Source organism: Corvus brachyrhynchos, unplaced genomic scaffold (genome assembly GCF_000691975.1).
Source record: "Corvus brachyrhynchos isolate BGI_N302 unplaced genomic scaffold, ASM69197v1 scaffold1, whole genome shotgun sequence".
NCBI classification, from domain to species: Eukaryota; Metazoa; Chordata; class Aves; order Passeriformes; family Corvidae; genus Corvus; species Corvus brachyrhynchos.
Window position 1 is genome coordinate 9,691,563 of NW_008237222.1, and position 22,167 is coordinate 9,713,729.

Consider the following 22,167-nt stretch of genomic DNA (forward strand, 5'->3'; position numbering starts at 1 on the left):
CTCCACCCAAAATCTGAGTACAGCATGTAGAAAATAGGGGCATCCTGTATCTATTGCAAGTTCTCTGTCTGGGAGGAAACATAAATCAAAAACCTAAAATGAATAATGCATGGCCAAGGCTTGCAATCTTCAAAGCCTGTGAAGGCACAGTTCATCTAATATCAGTAATTAGTAAAACATTGTTCCCTTTGCAAGAGAAGACTCCTGGCCAATAGAAATGGTCTAAGAATTCTTAAGACTGTAGAGTGGAGCTTACTTCTGGAAATGAAAATGAAGGAATGATTAGACAGCAAATTCTCTTTGTATGTCCTAAGGTGTTCTGTAACTATGTAAATCACCACTGATGAACAGGTAAGACAATAAAATGGGGACCTATGTCTGCCATACCAAGAACAGTCAGGAGTGATGTCATGGCTGAGACACCATCTGGCCTTCATTAAAAAGAGAGAAGAAAGTATTAGGGCAAAAGAAGACAGAGAAGAAGCCGTTTGAATCTGTGTCTAGAAAACAAAGCCAAACAGTTCAGCAGCCAACACTGAAGTGATGTTGAGAAATAAGCAAGCCCACTTAGACTGAGGAGAGAGGAAGTTGATCCACATAAGCCAATTCAAGAAGCAGACAGCCTTGGAGTAAAATGCACACATACCACTGGGTAGTGACATGGAGAATTTAGACTCTCTGGCATGAGCACTTCTTTTAGTGATCAGAGAGAAGATGAAAATACAAAAGCTTTCTTAACTTCTGAGAAGAAAACCTCAAATTCTAACCGCCTTTTGCACAGTGTTTGCATCTTGAACAATCAGCAAAGAGAAAACCCCTGAGAACTATGGCCCCAATTGAGAAAACAAAGGTAATCCCACATATAGGCTTGGTCATGTGACTTAACCTTTGCATGTTGTGGCCAACCAAAATGACACTTAGGACCAAATCCTTCATTCAGGAGAAGCAAATCTATTAATTGCAAAAGATCTACAAATCATTCCCTTTCAGCAAGAGAACTTCCTTATATGCTATATGCTGAGCAGTAAGGAAAGACCAACAGCACACCTCTACTATATCACAAGGACATTTTGGATCTTGAGTGCCTGTGATGTAGCAAACCCATTGTAATAGCTAACATGGACCCATTTCAAGAACTTGTGGTTTGAGAACAGATACTGTTTAAGACCAGAGGGCATATCTAGGACTTGATTTTTTTTCCTCAGCAACAATACCCTTTGAAGAAAGAGTACAGTCTCTGAAAAAGTTGATCAGGCAGTAAATGGAAACAGCAGTGCTAAATATGCAAGGCATTTCTGGGGGCCTGTTTCTTGAAATAAATCCAGACTTAGGGCAGGTGCCAGACTTAGAGGGAGAACACAAATTTGGGGACTGTTCCTCATCAAAGAGATTATCCAATAATAGGGAAATACCAGAAGAATCCCCTTCCCACAAGGTGAACTGCACGTCTGTTCTTTCCTTAAGCCACAACTAACATACCATGCCTAAAATATGAAGTTGTTCAAAGGAGTAATGACACACATTCTTGTTGCACACAATATCACACTTAAAACTGCAATAGCAGTAGTCCTGAAAATGTAAATAGTATTACAGTGTTTATCTCTGTACTTGATCACACAAAAAAAAACACCCTAGAAAACCTTTTATTCCTTCAATGTGTCCAGCTGCACATTGGTGTCCAAGGTCCTGCTCCTTAAAACAAGGTCAAAGCAGAAAGTCACTAATTTCAATAATGCAGGATCTCATTCTACATGGAACACTAGACGGGAGAGTCGTATTTTCAGGTAGATCACTAGTCAAAGACCAATTGCTTAAATACAGTATTTATTGCAAAAATACCATGTGACCATAATAAAGGGTTAAGCAGAAACATTTTAAATCAAAACACTTATGAGTTCTTTCCACTTTTATCCCTATTCATATAATAGCTCCTCAAAAAATAGTGGATTACTTAAACAGTTGCAGCTGGTACAGAATGCATTTGGAATACCCATGTATTTCTACAGCTTAGGCAGCAGCATGCTTTGGCTTAAACAGTCAAAGGATGCCTCAAATTCCTTTAATCTCTTCTTCAAATAAGTGTTTTCTACTTTGTATGAAAAAAAAATTGGTAGCCAAACTAACCAAAGTAAGAAATTAAACAGTTTCAGTGTTAAGAAAGGGCTGGAAAAAACATCAACTACATTAGGTATGACAAAAAAAAGAGTGTAATGATCATTTAACTGAGGTTCTACACAAACTTAGAAGTTTGATGAACACTAGTTGTCTTTATTACTTCAATTAAGTCTAATAGTATAGGGACAGAATAGGAGGAAGCATTATTGATGACAAAAATTAGTCAGGACAGTCAAATCTAAAACTTACTGCTAGCATTTGCAGGAGAATTATGCTGTACTGAGCATAGGAAGTAAAATTCATTAACTACTAAGACAGTATCTCTGACTTTGGAATGTCCTGAACTGCAAACTGCTGGAGCTGGGGAGAATATTCTGACAAAGTAACAATATACGATTGCCCTGTTCAAATGCTTTTTTTTCCAACAGCATTTTATTTTAGCCAGTGGAGAAGGCAGGAAACTGACCTAGGGTAACCTCTAGTTTAACCTAGGGCAATCATTCTCATGTTCTTAAAATGGATCATGGTTGCATAAAATAAATAAAGGCAGCATACATAAGGTGAAGCCATATAAAAATATAATCCCTTAATATTATCATAATGAGGGATGGTCTTAAGAGGAGTCATTATGGATAATTCTTTGAAAATAGCAGTCCAATATGGACCAGGATTCAAAAAGGCACACAATACAAACTACTAGGAAAGAAATAGAAATAATTCTGAAAAAATATAAAACTACCATGTTCCCAACATCTACAAAGTATGCAGTTTTGACATTCCATCTCAGAAAAAAAAGACCCTATAAAACCAGAATTTTCATTTCTAAAATACTATACTATTTTACATATTTTTAAATGTATATGTTATATCTATATATAGTATTTAGCATTTCTATAAAACTATAGAAAGAATATGAAAGACAATTAAAAGTATGGAACAGCTTCACATGGCTGCTCAGGGCCTGGGTGGGTGCTCTGTGTACTGGGTAATAAACTGGCTGGATGGCTGAGCCCAGAGAATGCTGATGACTGGATTTACATTCAGCTGGCTAGCAGTCACCAGTGGTGTTCGCCAGGGATCAGTGTGGGGACCAGTCCTGTTTAATATCTTTATGAATGACCTGATAAGGGGATCAAGGGCACCCTCAGTCAGTTTGTTGATGACACCAAGCCGGCAGTAGTGTGATCTGCTGGAGGGCAGGAAGGCTCTGCAGAGGGATCTGGACAGGCCAGGTCAATGGGTCAAAGCCAATAGTATGAGGTACAAAAAGGCCAAGTGCCATGTCCCGCCCTTGGGTCACAACAACCACCTGCAACCCTACAGGCTGGGGGAAGAGTGACTGGAAAGCTCCCCAGCAGAAAAGGAGTGCTGGTCAATAGCAGCTGAACATGAGCCACTGTGAGCCCAGGTGGCCAAGGCCAAAGGCATCCAGGCAATAGTGTGGCCAGCAGGACCAGGGCAGTGATTGTTCCCCTGTACTCAGCACTGGTGAGGTCACACCTTGATTGCTGTCCAGTTTTGGGCCCCTCAATTCAGGAAGACCACTGAGGGGCTGGAGCATGTCCAGAGAAGGGCAGTGAAGCTGTTGAAGGGTCTGGAGCACAACTCCTGTGAGGAGCAGCTGAGGGATGTGGGGGTGTTTTGCCTGGAGAGGAGGAGGCTCAGGGGAGACCTTATTGCTCTCTACAACTACCCAAAATGAGGTTGTAGTGAGGTGCAGGTCACTCTCTTCTCCCAGGCAACATGAAATAGGACAATAGGAAATGGCTTCAAGTTGCACCAGGTGATGTTTACGTTGGATATTAGGAAAAACTTCTTCACGGAAATGGTGGTCAAGCATGGGAACAGACTGTCCAGGGAAGTGGTGAAATCATCATCCCTGGAAGTGTACAAAAACTGTGTAGATGTGGTGCTTAGGGACATGGCTTAGTGGTGGACCTGGCAGTGTTATGTTGATGTTTGGACTTGATGACCTTAGTAGTGTTTTCCAACCCTAATGATTCTATGTTTCTACCAAAAGAAAAACAAAACACAGCCAGATGCTTCATTTAAAATTATCCAGAAACTTGAAAGCAAAAGATGACTAATATTAATGTTGGGATAACTAAAGTCATTAATGCAATTAAAGAGGCTAACAGAGAAGAATAATCAGGTTTTTGTTGCTCTACAAACAATAAGGGTCACCAACAAAATCCTCACATAGCAAGTGAGAAGCAATATCAAGCTAGACCAACCTTTAGTCTCATTTCATGTGACTGACCGGATATTCTAAATTACATGGAGTAAATGAGGTCAAGCATTTATATGTAAATATTCATATAAAAATAATATAAATACAGCAGATGCTTACAATTATTATCATCATTATTATTATTAATATTATTTTATATATATTTATTTTTATGGAAAGAGCTACTTAAAGTTGAATCAGATTAGCAATTAGAGTTCAGGAAAATGCCAGCCACAGTAGTTTCCTGTACATTTTTACACCTTCTTTTGAAAGCACAAATGTGTCAGCAATTTTCAGAGATGGGACACAGGACCAGATGGAATTCTTATATTCAGATGAACATAAAGTACAAGCCTTTAAAGTTCTGATTTTTCACAATTCCTGAATAATTTTCATCTCATAAAGCCACATATTATTCCAGGCAACATATTTATGAGGTCTTGTTTATTGTTCTGTATTGTTGATGTTTCTCAAACCTATATCCCAGGACTACTTCTAAAATATTCTTCTTGCAATGTCCCACAGCCCAAGCATACCCATGTTTTATTTTTTCTTTTAAATTCCAGTATGACTTAGGCAAACTGAGTAAACAGATTTAATAAGCTGAACTCAATCGTGACTTCTCCACTTACATTTTTTGGCGAAAATGCCTTTCTGAGTTTCTATTTCGGTAAGATTCACTTAATACATCCAAAGCTGAGTAGGCTTTGATCCACAATTACAAAGTTAATATATATGGAGAAAGAATAATGCTGGGAAAATGCTCTCTTGGCAAATAGATGCTGGAGCAAATTAATCCCACAAATTTCCCACCTTTAATGAGTTCAAGTCTTGCCATCATTAATAATACTGAAATAGTTATTAACATTTATATAAATATAATGAGAAAAGGTCTTTGGGCCTGCCAGCAGGATCGAAAGCTATTGGAACTTTTATCACATGAGCAAGATCAAAACCAAAGCAGCTATACTCCTTTTTTTCTTTTGCTTTAAGTTACTCCATAGCCCAGGCATCTGACTATCATCTTGACTTAAAGTACTTGGCTATAACCCAAAGACAGGTTCAAATAAGGTTCTTTGATTCTACACACATGCACATACACACGTTCTTTCAATCCACTCTCCTTGCATGCAGGAGTCAACAGGAGTTAAGGGCAGCACTTCAAAGTATGCTCAGCATTTTGCAGGATGTGGCCCTTTATCCTTATTTGACCCCTTGTACTTGCTTCATTCTGTTTTTGCCAGTTCGACTAATAATGTTCCTCTGCAACAACAAATACTGCCCACATCCCACTGATGCCTACTGCCATCTTTCCTTAAGTCCTATACAGCATCTATCCCCAAGTTACTACGTGTAGTTTCTATATTCTATATCATTAATTTTAGAAACTAAGATAATTCTGAAGACAATAAAATTCTCACTTGAATTTGCAAGGTTGGGAAATTCTTTAGTAAATATATAATTTTTCCCTCTGATATTGTTCTGCTGTAGTCTGTAAGGAGATGTCTATTTATTTTTTAAAATATCAGGACGGAATTCTCGTTGCTCATGATCCTAAAATGGGGATTAGAGTTTATCTTGTCATCGAGTTACTCTAATTTTATTCAGACTGGTAAACTGTCTAAACTGAAAACTTTCTGCCTGTATCTTTAAGTTCTCATTCAACACAAATGACAGCATTAGATTAGTGGGAAAGAGGAATTAATATACATCTAGAGCTTGTTCTGACAGTCACTTAGGGTGCAGGTCTGTATCCAGGACCTCGCTGACAACATAGCAGAATTCATTAGTTTATAGACTGCAGTTTTACAAAATTAGTGGTGATGAGTACTTTAAAAACTTATGAGTCTTCTGGACTTTGTTTATGGATCATCAAATGAACTATTAAAATTTCCTACAGATCAGCCACTAGTGCCCAAAGGCTGCATTTTAAAATACATATTTAGATACCAAAACAAAAGTGATTTGAACATTTTGGAGACAGTCATTTGACTGTTCGTGAGCCTACAAAGCTGTTAAGGAATCACATTTTAGCACCTAAGCTTGCAAATATTAGTTCAAATGTTTTGGACTTTATTCTTAGAGGTCATACTGCATTTAACTATGTAGACATTTAGCTTATCAATTCCCTAAAATTTCTGTTATTAATGGAAGTAATCAATACATTTCCCACAAAGTCTTAGAGAGCCAGGGTGGAAGTTTATCTGATTGGAATCTGAATTGTGGAAACAGCGGTGCAGAGGGATTTTTCATTATTGGCTTTTTAACAAGAAAGCTCCTAATTTCAAGAGGCTAGGTAAAAGGAAGAAAAAGTTGTCCTCCATTTGAGAGACATTGATTGTTTAAAATTTCTGAGTTTTTTGCTGTCTACATGAGTATAATCACTTTGTGTATTGTTTCCAAGTAAATGAAATATGAATTGAGTTTTCATATCTTTCCACAAGTCCATTAGTAGCTATAGAAAGAAAGCAGCTAGCAAGACAGGGAAGAGCACACCTACTGTACTATTTGACACTCAGGTTAACACATCCCAACTTCTTTAACAGATCTTCTTTTTCGTGTTTAACCATCACACCTCCTTTACAGGCCTCCTTTTGTTCATCTGCAAGGGATGTAATATTCTTATCAGAGTAATCAGATGTTTACTATATTAATATTTTTTAAGTGCTTACACATTTTTAGATTATTGGCACTAAATAAATTAAAATTGCTGCATACAACTTGCAGTCTCCTTATTTAACAAGTCTCATGAGAGAGTTTATTAGCAAATAAATTCTCAGTGAGACAATGAGAACATTATCCATATATTAATGTATAAATTCAATATTTTAAGAACTCCATTCATAGAATAATCTCTTTTTTGGAAAAATTGGCACTAGAAATTGCTTAGCAGCAGTCCCCACTATTGTTATTTGTGCTATAACCCATATCTACTGCATTAGTAGTACTAATGCATTAATAAATCAGGATGTATTAGTAAGGTACAGTAGATAAATCCTGTATGGTTTTCAGAAAAAGTTATGGTGTGCACACTAGATCATACATTACAGATGTTGAATGACATTACAATATAACATTATATCACATTAAATACAGTGCAGAAAATGAAGTAAAATAAAAAGATGAGTTGCAATACCCTATAGAAACACTACTTTCCCAGAGCCTGTCTTATATACTACGACGATTTTCTATTTTTATGTACATTTTAAGAGATAGAATTCTACAATCTGTTTTAACAGACTTAAAAGACAGATATGAATGAGGCTCACTAAAGAGTTTTGGAGCCACCAATGCCTTTGGAGGCAAATAGTAAAGCTGAATGGTCTAATGGTTCTTTTCAATCAAAATTTATTGTTTTTATCCCATGTAGGAACTGCATTTTAACATATGCCACAGCTCATTCCTTCCAATGAATCCATGGTAGGAATCCTAAAAAAATACTGAGCACTGTCTTCTCAAATTTGATATTGTTGCACTATTGCTGATCGCAAAACATGCAATTGATTCACCTTGATACAAACATACTTTTTAATCTATACCATGTAAAATAATCATTGATTAATTCCATTCTGTCCCTAGTTTTGGAGCATTTAAATGTAATTGGTTTCCAAACTAAAGGCTATTTTCACTCTCAAACACACACAAAAAAATTAATGCAGAAGGATTACAAGAAAATAAAGACTTAATCTTGAACACACTCCATAATGTTTCATAAGTCATAGGAACATGTATCCTGAATGCATAAGGATATTAGGTCTCTAAATTTTAATAGTAAATATTCTTTAATTCATCATTTGCCTCATTCTTGATACCACACAGTTTTCAGAATCCTTTCTGTGGTATGAAATCAATTTTGGTCTTCCAGTGAAATCAGTAAGGAAGTCAAGGAACAAAGAAGCAATTCAGGAAAAAATCCCAACCCTATGCATTTACCATTATGTTAAACTGACTAAAAAAAATAAGGAAAAATTTTAAGTAGTCAAATAAATATTAAGGGAAGTTCAAATATGAACATTCAAGAAAAATGGAAGTCAGAACATACTCTAAAAAGCACCTGATTCTTCATTTGCAGACTGGTTGTATGTACTCAAAATTCACAATAACCAAAAAAAAAAGAGAATGAAAGGTTCAAAAAAGCACTCTAAGAACCACATCTTGGGCTCCTCATCCAGGTGTTTTTCTTCTGCTAATAAAACGGAAAGGAACATTAAACATTTCCTTGTATAAGTCAGTTACTCTAAGATACCTTTGGGGGCACATTTTGTGATCCATCCAGGATAACCAATTCCTACAGTCTAAGCCAGTAACTAGATGACTTTTAAGGTCCCTTCCAAACCAAACCATTCTATGATTCTATGAACTGGGAAGCAAGCACAGAAAATGAACAGAACAATTCCAGCTGGTGGACTGCCTCATGTGAATCATAACTAAGGTGAGGAATTTGACTGGTCCTCTTTCTGTAATGCTGCAAGGGCTGATGTAAAACTGAATTTAGAATCTGAAAGTTCTAAGGTTCTCCCTGCTGGTCCAAAAAACTCAGCCCATTATCATTAACATATTTTGAATCATCCTTCAGCAGTTTTATCATACAATTTTTACACAGGCAGTGCCTACATATAAATTTGGTTATTTACTGTAGTGAAGCCCAGAAACATAAAACCCTGCCCTTGGTCCCCACCCAGGCATCCCCTACTCCAAAATATTGTCAATTCAAAGTTCTGAAGTTTTTAGTACAACTTGTATGCACGAGTAAATAACAATAAAATATGCAGTTCCTGTTAGCAACAGGAGTACTATTTTACAAATCTCAATTCTTTTTTAGAATGATTTGATAAACCTTTTAATGCCAATGAGAATTCTGGTTGTGAAAGAACAGCCACATCAGGGACTAGTCAGGAATATGGAAAAAGCAGAGTACTGTGACTAATATTGTTAATGCCTCTTTACACAAGATTACAGAGTCACATTCTCAAATCCTGAGGGGAATTTGGCTTAGTAGATCACCCTCTCTGATACTTTTAAAGAACAGAATGTAAGGTGCTAAATATATTTATTTGGCAAGAAAATTATCTGGGACACTCCTAGGGGTAAAATAATTTCACAGTAGGTGGGTCCAGGCATAGGAAACTGCTTGGAAGGTAATGAAGAAACTGAAGTGTGCTGTGATTAACACACAAAATAATATTATGGAGTCATGTTCTTCATTCCTCAAAAGAAACGTGATCAGTAATGAAGTTTTTGCATGAAGTCTCTCAAAGTATCTACTTAACTTTTTCCTTTGAGCAGTAAATAGCTTTGAAAAGTGGTAGTATAAACAACAAACATCTAATGAAGGAAAGGTTAGAATGTAGAGTCCCATGGGATTTTTTTAAACTGTTGTACAATATATTAGAAGCCATGAGTTTTATTAGCTAATTAAACAAACAAAAAAAGCACACAGCATATAAGATTAGTATTTAGTTAAATATCTTTAAAAGTACTATTTTACTAATGTTGCTAATTCCTCTATTCGTAGGGTTGTGTTTTCAAACTGTAAAGGAGCATGTAGGATTTAATGATCGATTTTTAAAGATAATGTCAATGAAGAATGGGTATTCTGTCCTGAAGAGAACAGGAAGTGACATCATTACTCAGAAAAATTTAAGAATTGACGTTATTTTAAATTATTATAACAATACTGCAGCACTATTTGGTTTAGGCAAAATGCTTCTCATTATTAAATCCCTTAGTCCTGTCACACTCCATTACCAGCAATTTTTGTAGCACTGTTTCCCAGGAGAGACCTGCCGAAATACAGAAATAGGCACTCCCTGGAAAAGCTGTGTGACTCCTCTGTCTGGTAGTACTTTTGTTACACAATATTTTGACCAAAACATTTAGAACTCTTGCTTAATTTAGAAATTTGTTTTTATTTCATATCAGTTTCATTTGTCAATTGATTCAAATATAGAAATATGATCTCCCATCACAAACCAATATGTTGATGACTTCAGTACCATGTTCTTCATTCACTTCTTTACTCAGCAACTTCTATTTCAGAGAAAGCCAGTAAAAAAATATGCACCTAGAAATGGAGCCATTTTCAAGTTGAAGAAACTACTCCCCCCTCACATCTAAAGGTTCTCAGTTTAAAACTTAAGGCATTAAATTTAATAGCAAATGGCTCCCAGAGCCAGATAATGAATGATTTTCACAATTCTGAGTATTTATTCCTTTATTCATATAGTCCCAGCTCAACAAATAGAACAACTAATTTTTTAAGTGGCCATATTCTGGCCTTCTGTTCTACTTGGTAACAATTTAGTAGTTCTATTGTTTCATACTACTGACAGTATGTAATATTATTAAAAAATGAGAAGAACATAGCTTATTTTTCAACATCCCCAGTCAACGTCTCTTTTCCTCATATAAGATTTAAAATCTCTATCAGCATATACCTGCCTGTAGCCTAGGTCTGCACTAAATCCCAGAAGGAGCTTTGCCTTTCACAAGCCAGATTCTGATTTATACCATATCTAGAGACATTTATTTGAAAGTCTGAAAAGTGAAAAAATAATGTGGTATATTTCCTCATAAATCACACAAAGCTGTACATTGAAAACAATTTAATTTTCAAAAACTGTAGCTCACAAACTCATACAAAAAATACACCATCATATAAAGTATTTAGTAGTAAAATAGCTTTTTTTAGTAAACACATTTTTTTTCTGGCTTCACATTATGGGAAATCACAAGGCTCTTTTATTCTAGAAAGATTAATCAGTTGAAGCGAAACCTGACTGAACAGAGGATTCTGCTCTATGTAGTTCTATAGTATAAAAACTACTTTACAGCTACACTTCATTGTACTTCAGGCTCTTATGCAGCCTATTCAGATCAAATAAATTCTCAACACATGCTTATACGATCTGTCTATTCAATTTATATTAAAAAGTAATTCTTAATATTTTCCAGATATTTAGCTTGGGCAGCAATACACTTAAGAGTGAGCTGATACTTAAAAAGTTTCGCATCAAAATCTAAATTACAGCAACTGAAATCAGTGAAGACAGACTTTCAGATTTGTTGTCATAGCTCTGCCACATACAGTTGGTCTGCTTTCTCTAACTTGAGATCTCAGTGCCCTTTGTTTAAGACTGATTGCTTCCAGATGTATGGGATAGTGTCAGTGGAGAGAAAGAGAAGGTATACTTCACACTGGTACAGTTGAAATTGCAGTGAAAAACAGACTCTGCAAATCAAAGTCAATCCCTTCAATGTATTTATTTATCCTGTTGTCTGTTACATGCTGAATTATTCTTTCTTAATTTTTTAGTCAAACTCCAGAAAAACAGAGACATTTTGCCTGCACAATTTCTTAGCCATATGACTCTGTGCTGCCCTATTCAGGGCAAGACAATAACTTTATTCACTGAAGAACACCTGCCCTAATGAACCTAATTCAGTTAAGCCATCTGTAAAGTGACACATTCGCCATATGAAAGATCTAATATTCTAAGCACTACATACAGTACATCATTACACCATAACAGGGGCTGTTTCATGTGGTTATTAGTGGAAACAGAGTATAAATGCACCAGACTGCAAGTTCACATTCTCCAGATCATTGGTGTGCAACTATTACCTGCACATGACACTGCAGTTCTGCATTGAGCTGTCAGAAATTCATCTGATGATTTTATTTCCTGTATTTCTTCACAGATTTCTAACAGAAGTGAACACTCTGCCATTATTGGACTCTCTTTTTTGTGCAAATCAGCAAGCAGCATGAACTTCAAAGGAGCAGATAAAATGAACCATGTTATAGGTCAACAGAGGATATTATCCAAGGAGCTTTGGCTATTCTTCCTGTGTTGTCTGCCCTGCTAATTCAGTTCTGCAGAGCTAGCAGTCAAGACTCATTTAAAAATAGAATAGGGGATAAGAAAATCTGTGTTTATTAGCGAGCTCTTCTCATGTCTATTCTATACTTCAATGAAACACTGAGAAATCTCTGCATTGGAATCCAACAATAAACCATGAGACTTCATAGCCAAATATAATGTTTCCAAATGTTTCAGAATAATTCCTAAATTCCTACATTTGTATTTAAAGTGAGATTCTTGCAATTATGAACACGTGACACTGCAAATTATAATCAACGTTTGTTTTTACTGTATTTCTTATTACATAAACACAGTATTTTTTTCAGAAGAAAAATTTAAAAGGGAAAAAAACATACATAGAATACAACAACATTTCAAAAAACACAGTCATCAAGTGTATGCAATTTTCGGTAACATAATACCAAATTAATTTATGTTTAGCCAACAGGAACACTAAAACATATAATAGCCCATATAATACTAAAACTCCATTTTCTTATGCCCTTCAGTTATTAGTTCTAGACACGCAGAATCAAAACATACAGAATTCAAGAGAATTAGGCAAGTGGAAATAAAAAGAGGAGACAGTCACCTGGTGGTACTGACCTATTGAAGAGAATGTGGAAATTAAATACTTTTTTTTTACTCTTTCTACATCACAGGCTTATTTTTACACAGCTCAAGCAATAAAGAGCATTATTTTGGTCCCCTATGATGTAGGACCTGTCTTCATATAAACAGATCACAGCCTGTCACAAATACACAGTTCCCTTTCACAGACCCTCTAAAGCCTTTCTCCCAGGGTATCTGGGTATTATTTCTTCCTGACATAACTTTTCATTTATTTATCTGAAGAACACACATAGCAGAGGCAGAAATTCTGTGACTTCTCTGTATTTCACATTGACAATCCTCAACTCTCAGAGAAGAAACAGAGGAAAAAAGGACAAGTCAATTTCACTGGTGATTCAAACATTGCCAACAAAATCACTGGTTGGTGCTTTCTGACATTGGCCAATCTGTGATGTAAACTGTATTTTTGGGGACTGGACACAAACGGTTAATTCATGAAAGACAGTATTATGATCTGACATTATACATTATTTTTTCACTAGCAGTGTGAACTGGAATCAAACTCATGAGTCAGAAGCAAAAGGATCCGTAACTCAACATAACCCCCTGAGTAAGATCTTTCAAGTGTTGTAACATCTGAACTCTTTGCATGATGTTTTTAAAATAACAGCATTCATTGCATAGTGACATCTGACCCTTAGTGGTGCACTACTTATAGTACTAATAGTTCTTAATGACACGTTAAAAATAGTTACTGTCTCATTCAAGAGAATTGTTTCTTGACTAGTTATTGTTCCATGGCTACAAATATGTTGTCACGAATTTGTTGTTTTCATATTGAGTTTACCACTGTATTTTGTATGACTATAGCAAACACTGCTCAAGAGCATTGTGGAACAAAGGCAGCAAGACAATGACTTCTCTCTGTGCACATGAGCTGTCCAAATCAAGTATTTCCTTTGGTCCAAGTACAGACCTCAGAGAAAATTTAAAAATACAGTGCAAAAATTTTGCAATATAAATTGACTGCTGAGGAAAATAATACTGCATTTCTATGTTCTTATTTTTGCTTTTTTTTTAAGGACAATTCACATGGAAATTAAGAAAATATTTACCTTGAATTCCTTGTACAGAACTGAAAAACAACTTGGCACAATAGGAACAAATAGACCTGTGAATTAAAAAAATTAGTTCATAAAAAAAAAGAACGTTTTATGAATGATATCATGTATATCAACACCAGTAGAAGCCCTTTAGTATCCAGTGTTTACATTTTATGGGGCATTAAATGGTGACATTTAAAAGGCATAATACCACCTTCTAAAACATGTCTGCTAAATCTGGGTATGGAGAAGAAAAATGAAAGCATTGTTAAGCCAGGTATGGGGTCCTGTAACTGGACCTGATACACAAGTGAGCTGGCTGTGTGTCAAATCGTCTTTGAAATCAAAATCAGAGCAGTGGAAACATCAACATGTTCATTTCCATCTGTTCTGCTCCTCATTTGCAGTAATCACTCCATACCAAAAGCTAAAGTCGTGTCTTTAACTGGGTCTTCTGTTTCCTGCTTTCACTTGGCCTTGGATTTATGTGGGGCAGGCATGAACGGGAAGCATCAAAACCTATTTAGTCCCAAAATACCCTATGAAATATTTAGATAAAATTTCCACAAAATGTGTCAGAATGCTTAAAAAAAAAAAACAAAAAAACAAAACAGAAACACATACACACAAAAAAAAACCCTCACAGCAACCAAAAAAAACCACAAAAAAGATTACATAGGATTTTTAACATAGATAAATTTCCAAACTTCCAGAGCAGGAACATTTTTAGAGGATGAGTGAGAAATAATTTAAATTTTTGTACTTTCTATACTTACAGTAAGCAAATACGCTTTCAGTCTAAACCAGCCCTCTTAGTGGGTAAGTTTAAAATACCAATGCATTGAAGTCTCAGAGTTTGTTCTCTTACACCGAATTTTTCCTTTCATTGTTTTTACTTAAGCCATATGCTGGGTTTTTGGAATTTCCAACCCAAAAAAAAGAAATTAAGAATATTTTATGTGCTTGCGGATAACAATATCTAGAGACACTCTCACCATGAGAGTTAGATTTTAATAGCAGAGTTCAAGAGGAGACTAAAATCCAGCTGGTGGTCAACCATGTTAAACACAATACCTATGAAAAAGTGACCATAGCAGAACACAGTTACATAAGTTCAACAGCCTGGAAAACCACAACAAATCATATATATATACATATATATATTCTGATAGTCACATAAAATATATGTAATGTGGCTGATGCTGGTGGTTGGAGCAGTTATTATCATCACATTGTATGCAGCGTTCAGTTAATTGCTCCTTGCTGTGTTACGTAAATCAAAACTCTGAATTTATGGGTAATGACTACCACACACGATCTTTTCAACACACATAAACCAGTTCCCACTGATGTAGCTGGAGCCTTGTGTTAACACATTCTGCCACTAGAGGATAGTGTTGTCATATGACTATGCACACACATTAAGTACAATAAGTACATGAACTTACTGTAAAGTTCAAGTTGCTTGTTTCCTAAAGCCAGAAAAAAAACCCCATATTTCCATAAAGGATTTTTTTTTTTACTTGAAAAATGCTGAAGCCTTTTTTTTTTAAATAAATACTAGAGAGCAAAATCACATGGCATAATTGTTTATTAGCTTATACTTAGTAAATTTAATATGTAACCTTAGTAATCTTTAATATGTTATTTGTTTTCAAATAAATGAGATTAATGCACCTCAGGTTGATTGTGCTACCTGGGAATCTCTTGAAAGGACATGGCCATGGTGCAAGGGTCTGACATAAAGCAGATAACTGAATTTTTTTGTAGTGGTACTAGATATTTGTGAGAATTACAGGTATCAGACTTGAAAATTGACTGACAGTGTTCTGAGGACTATGAGCCAGATCAGGCCAAGCTTAGGAATACTCACTTATGCAGTAACAGGGAATCAGAAATTCTCTCCTGTAAGACATTGCTTACACCTTCACTTCAGCAAAGCAGAGAGAAATCAGCTGCAGATTTCAATTAAAACAGGCAGACCTCACTTAGGAAAAAACCTGTGCAAGTTTCAGGAATAGGCTGTATCAAATAAAAAGCCATAATGAATTGCTGTCATCAGGAATAAGAAGGGAAAGGAGGAGATACTCTCTCAGTCATCCCCCGCAGTTCTACCTGACACACTACATCTCTAAGTTTCTCCATGTTCAAAATAAGAATTCTAATTTCTGGAAGAAAAAAATTAAAATCTAACTTTAGTCTGGTGATGATGTGGAGAGTATTCTTCTGTGGAGAGATCCAGGATACATTTTACATACTTGTTTTCAGCAATGGGAATCTACAGTGGAACACAGTCAACTCATTTAGACCTGTGATTGACCTTATGATGTTATTTCACACACTGAACACCACACTCTTCAGAACCAGAGAGCATTTGTTCTTAATGTTTAATAAGTGCTCACAATTTACATTACTAACATGACAATACCTAAAGTAAGGTGTGTATTTACTGAGTTATTTTGTATTGCTTAAATTTAAAAAGTCCATAGGGTTAGCAATTGTTAGTATTTAGAGAAGAAAAATAACAGTACATGTGGCTTAGAAAATGTGACCTATGAGGAGATGAAGTATCTGAGAGTGCAGAATTTTAATTCTCTTTATACATGAAAAAGGTTGTTATAAAAAGATGATCATTTATTGCTCAATGAATTCACTAGAAGGAGGACTGGAAGAAGCACGGGAAATATTAATTAAATAGTACTTTGAGAAGAATTAAAATATATATTGTGATCATTCTGCCAAGCAGCAGACCCACTAAGAAGGCTGTAAAACCTTTTTTACCAAAGGTTTTTCGGTAAATTTAAAGGTGCTTGTCCTAGATTATTTCGGAGAAAAAAACTGACAAGAGCAAAAAGGTTATCATGGATTCTCTCTTAAGGCATATTCCACATTTCCTACATATTTATAATTCTGTTATGATCCTAAACTGTTGTGAGACGAAAATCTCTAGTCATTTGCAATCTTACTAAAATCAATACAAACTGGGAAAACGGTTTTGCGTCTGACACTCATGAGGTCCACTCATGTTATTAGCAATAGTAATATGACATTTTTAGGAAAAAGGATCTGAACTAGGTATATACAAAAGCTATTAATAATTAAGAAAAATCCATCCCCATTCTTGATGGGGCTCTTTCAGTTGTAAACACATATTTAGCACACTTTCTCTATGCTCTTCTGCAAAAATGACCACGTAAATAATTCTCTCCTCTTTTCTTAGCTATCAATTCATCAGTAATAGTGGGCAACCTCCAATCTTGGAAATTCTATTAACAATTTCTGAAAGTTTTTTCACAGTACTGAAACCAGTCACTAGAAAAAGTAAATAGTAGTTACTAAAAACAAAAGAACCCAAATGCTTCAGCTTTGTCACTCCACAACTGAAGCATTCCTCTTTCAAATAGAGTTATTTAAATTCAGTTAGGATTATAACTTTATTAGGTCATCTTAATTTAAAATGAAGCAAATTTGAGTAATTTTGAACCCAGCAAACTCCAAAAACATTTAACAGGGATTTTTCCTGTGAACTTCTTTATGCATTTTATTTCTACAGTTAAAATCACCTTACTGTGGTTGTTTTCATAAACATATTTTACTCCCATTTTAGTAAACTGTTGTATTAACATATGTTAATAATCAAGCTTTACCCTTTAGTGTTTGCAGATGATATTTAAGCAATAAAATTCTGTGTGTGACCCTCCAATCTTGGAAATTCTACTAACAATTTCTGAAAGCATTCTAAAGAAATCCATCAAATCTATCAGATCTTCTATATTATGAACTGCTTCATTCAGATAAGAGTTTGGGTTTTTTGGGTATGACTGCTGAAACTTGTTTTAAGTTGCAGTTCTCATTTTCTAACAAATTAATTTCATTTTCCTTGAAACATTTGCAACAGCTAGAAACATTTGCAACAGCTATTTAATTGCATATAATGTCAGAACATGTGTCCTGGGTTGCTCAATTAAATCATTGTTATTACTATTACCTAATATTATTATATCTGCGCTAACAAGATATTTGGCTGCAGGTGTAAGTTTCAGGCACATTCAGTTTTGTTTTCAAATGTACATGATTAAGCAACTGGGAGTAGATAACTGCTGGCAAACGATCTTTACAGAAATGGCCAACAGCTTTCATAAAAAAGAAGTCCAAATATGATGTCAACAGAGATACTAAACTCTGATCTATGAAATATTTTAATCAGCATTAAATGGGGTTTTTTGAGCAAGGAGACCTGAAACTGAATTTCAGGTTTGGGATCATGACCACTCACACATTATCCAGGGACATCAGTATAATTTTTCTTAAAATTTAATCAGCAAGTTGCAGAGATATTAAGAAATTATTTTCTCTCATGTTTCCCCATTCAGTCTCTTGGCTTTTGTGATACTGCTATGAACTGATACTAGCAAAAACGAGACACAATTTGTCCCACTTGAAGAATAATAATAAATATGACTGCAAGAAAATCCCCGTCTAAACCAGTTTAAGACCCATCTGTACCTGTTTATCTACATAACCTCTTCAGAGTTTCTTATAGAAGGATGAATACCAAAAACAGAAAAGGCCTTGATGCTGGTCCTTGTCCTGAAGCTCAAAACCAAAATGAGCAGTCAGACCAGCAGGGAGACCAGTCTGCAGCAAATCCTTAGAGATGCTGTAATTCATGCTGTCAGTTACCTACCAGGCAGTGGTTGCCATAGCTATAGCTCCTCCATCCCTGTGTACTGCAGTAATACAATCTTGAAGCCACAAAAGCATGAAACCTACAGAGATCTGTAGCAGAGGTAAACAGCCAAGCCTTGTGGTGGTTTTGGCCAGTCATAATATCTGATATTAAAATTAATTTTAAAAAATAATAGGCTAAAAAGAACTTTTGTTTTGCAAATGTCTTGGATCAAGGATGAAACCTGGATGCCATTTTCTCCCAGGCACATAATTATTTTCTAAGTGTATACAAACCACCCTTTCTAAAGAAAAAAAGATCAATAGTTAGAAAAAAGCAAGACTTTCAGAGACATTAAAAACTTAACAGCTAATACAATCTTGTTTTGGCTGCAGGCTTTAATCTGACGACTTTTCAGATCATATTGTTCAGCAATTTGAAAACAAAACAATTCCTCCAAATGATAAGACTGTAAATTATGGGTTTGAATGGCTTAAGTTCTAATGCAATAATTGTATTGTGCCAGTGAAACTGTTAATTAAAAATGTTAAAACACTGTTCAAAACAAACAAAATTCTCTAGATATTTCTGGCTATTTTTCTAGCACTGACTTTGGCAGAGCTGCACCAATCTTTGTCAGCATTCAGCTTGTTAAGTCCAAAGCATTACATTACTTGTTTCATAGCATTAAGTAATTTATATTATCAAGTAATAAATTAGTTGTTTTAGTTACAAAAAACTATTATACAAGTTATTCTTCTTTGCTCAGACTCCCTCTTTTGGAAAACTATTTTGAAACAGTGATAAAACTTACTAATGTAGTATAGATTCTTATGAAAACTGTAAGCAAATTCATACTCATGGATCAATTCTAATTTCACGTCATATGCTTTAATTTCTTTTATCCCCTAAAACAGAAAATACAAAAAAACTTGCTGTGGCTACTAAGGAGATGCTGGAGCTCAGAAGCTAAATAATGCTGATATAGCTCATGCTGGAAGAACTAATACCAATATAAAAGCCAGAGCACAGTCCACAAATACATTATTAATGATGTTTTATTCTCCAATCAGCAGATGGCCACTGAACAGCTCAAGTGACTGGTAATAGGATACACAGCTTTTCATCTCCAAGTATCTGTGTCAGGTCTGCCTCGTGTGGGTTGTAACTGAAAGGTACTATTTGACAGGCATTCAATAACAAATATGTAATAGCCAGTCTCAGTCTAGAGACTCTTGCTTTTCCTGTGCAATCTCGTTAACAAAGCTGGTGTGTTATTTTCAAACTCAGGGTTGAGTAGGCTAGGAGACTTGATTATCCTTTGAGGTCTAAAGGGTCAGCCCATCAAAACAATTTTGAAACCCAGGTGCAAGTGGGACGATGGACTCAGTGGTCAGTTTCCATTAGTGCCCATCAGGTGGTTTTTCCCAATTACTAGATAAACTTTTAAACACACAAACAAACAAATAAAAAGACAACAAGAACAAAATAACAAGATGAGATGAAAGGGAAAAAAAATAGTGTAATGAAACAGACTATTTATTGCTTTCACAAAGTTTTGCATGAAGGACATGATGTGTTCTTTTTTTGCACACTCAAGGCACAAAAATGTTCAGTATGGATTCAAGCATACAGTATGGATGCAAAACATCTGTACCGTCAAAAGAAGATTTAGTAAATTGATAAAATCAATTGTAACACAATTACAATGTAACTCCCTTCTCCAGGAAGCCTGGTATCTACTGTTTTCAACAAAACTCACCATGTTCAGTGGTCTCCATGAACTTTGAATTTATTAGAGGTTATTTTCATGTTTACTGAACAGAACCACACCTTTTCAGGGAATCCAACTGAAATTCGGAGGATTTCAAAACAGACTCAAAGGCTGCCTTCATCGCCTGGAATCTGATGGGAAAATTAGTCATAATGTAGAAGCACTCTTCTTGTGAAAAGAAAATTACCATCAGGGTATATTTGGAGTAAGCCTAGCAATAGACATCTCAAACATAATTAATCAGTCAATTTCAAACATAAGGTCAGAATCATATGAAAGGTTTTTTAATGAGAATATTTTTGAAAATGTATGAGGAATGAAAGGGAATTACACATGTAAAAATGTTGCAGACATGTAGCAGTAGGTCATAGAGTTGTTGAGCCAGAATTGTTAAAAATGCGACCTTGTTACCTCCTTGACATCCATGGACATTATCTTCAAGGTTTATCTGCTTTCAGCTCAGTACAGAACACAAAGGCAGATGCTAAAGACTGCTCTCTTACAGGATTAAATCCCTTAGGTTAAAGATTGCTGAACACATAATTTAAATCTGTAGCTCTGTATACATATAAAAACCTATTACAACCTTACCTCAATAGAAAAACTGAAACTCGGTTTTCATTTAAAGCTATTTGTTATCACTGTTATTAGAATCACGGTCCAGATTGCCTCCTTTCTTATTTAGGCACTGGAGAGACAAATTTCCATAAAAATAGACAAGAGAGATAAAAGATGTGAAAAAGAAACAGAGAGATTAACTTGCCAAAATCCCACTACAAATTAATAGTCAAATTAAGAATAGAATCCAGATCATTCAAATCCCAGTCCTTTGCTGAGCTCACAGTGTATTCCCTCAGGCTTTTTCTAAGACATTTTTATTAGCCATCAGTGTTTACTGGTAATTAATGTTAGCCCATAAAAACACCTTCTAAACACAAAGGATCTGAATTTACCATCTATCAAAATTCCACTTCCTCTGTAACATTTACAGAATAATCAAGAAGTTGCCTAGGAGGCTCCTGAATGTACATGCTGCACCATATGTATTCAAGGCTCACTCAAGCCTACACGAGCCTCTCAGGCCAGCTGATGCCAGACCATCTTCTGCAGCCAGCAGCATGCACAGGAGTGCAAGGGGCAGCATTAGGTGATGAACTTCATTTTTTCAGGCCTAGCAATGCTGACCTAGACACAGCTAAGCAGCCTGGAAAAGCACCATCAGAGCTTGAACATTCCTGTGAGTGACTAGCGAGCCTTTGCATCCCTTAACTAATGTATACTTAATACATTTTACTTTTTAGTTGCTCAGCTTTTGGTCACTTTCCTCTCATTCTGGCTCCAAGGCCACAACTTATGCATATAGCTAATTTAGCATGAGTTAAATAACACTATATATGAAGCATACTGTTTGGGAAGTACATAGCAAAACCAGATCTTTCTGTGAAAAGGACATTTCCCTACTAATATTTCATATACAGTGCTATAATACTTCAGCCTTGAATTAAAACTTCTGGTTGGTTCCATAATACAAGTAAAATAAAATAAAAATCTTAAAAGATTAAGTATTAGTTAATCTAGTTTCTGACATTCTAGATAAATATTAAAATGCCTTGACATATTTAGCAGAACTAAAATACAAATCCAAGTTGGTAGAGCCAGAAAATAATCTAATTAACTTGGGGTGATGAGTAGGATTTTTATATAAATGTATGTAAAGAAACCTTTATTTATATATCTTACATATCTTATCTCATTTCTGTACACACTTTATCTACCTTATTACCATTATCCTCTTTACATATATGAAAGGAGCTTTAAATGTAAAGGGCCATGGGAAT

The 22,167-nt window shown here is 35.4% G+C and overlaps 1 long non-coding RNA gene across 3 annotated transcripts in view; it reads right to left on the reverse strand.

Annotated features, from left to right (window-relative positions):
* LOC108445414 overlaps positions 1-22,167 on the reverse strand; it is a 74,634-nt gene that overhangs the window by 43,762 nt on the left and 8,705 nt on the right. For all 3 annotated transcript variants that reach the window (XR_001860269.1, XR_001860267.1, XR_001860268.1), the window contains exons 2-3: positions 20,318-20,460; positions 13,899-13,954 (exon numbers count right to left, since the gene is read on the reverse strand). This is a non-coding gene — a long non-coding RNA (uncharacterized LOC108445414). The remainder of the gene's footprint in view (positions 1-13,898; positions 13,955-20,317; positions 20,461-22,167) is intronic.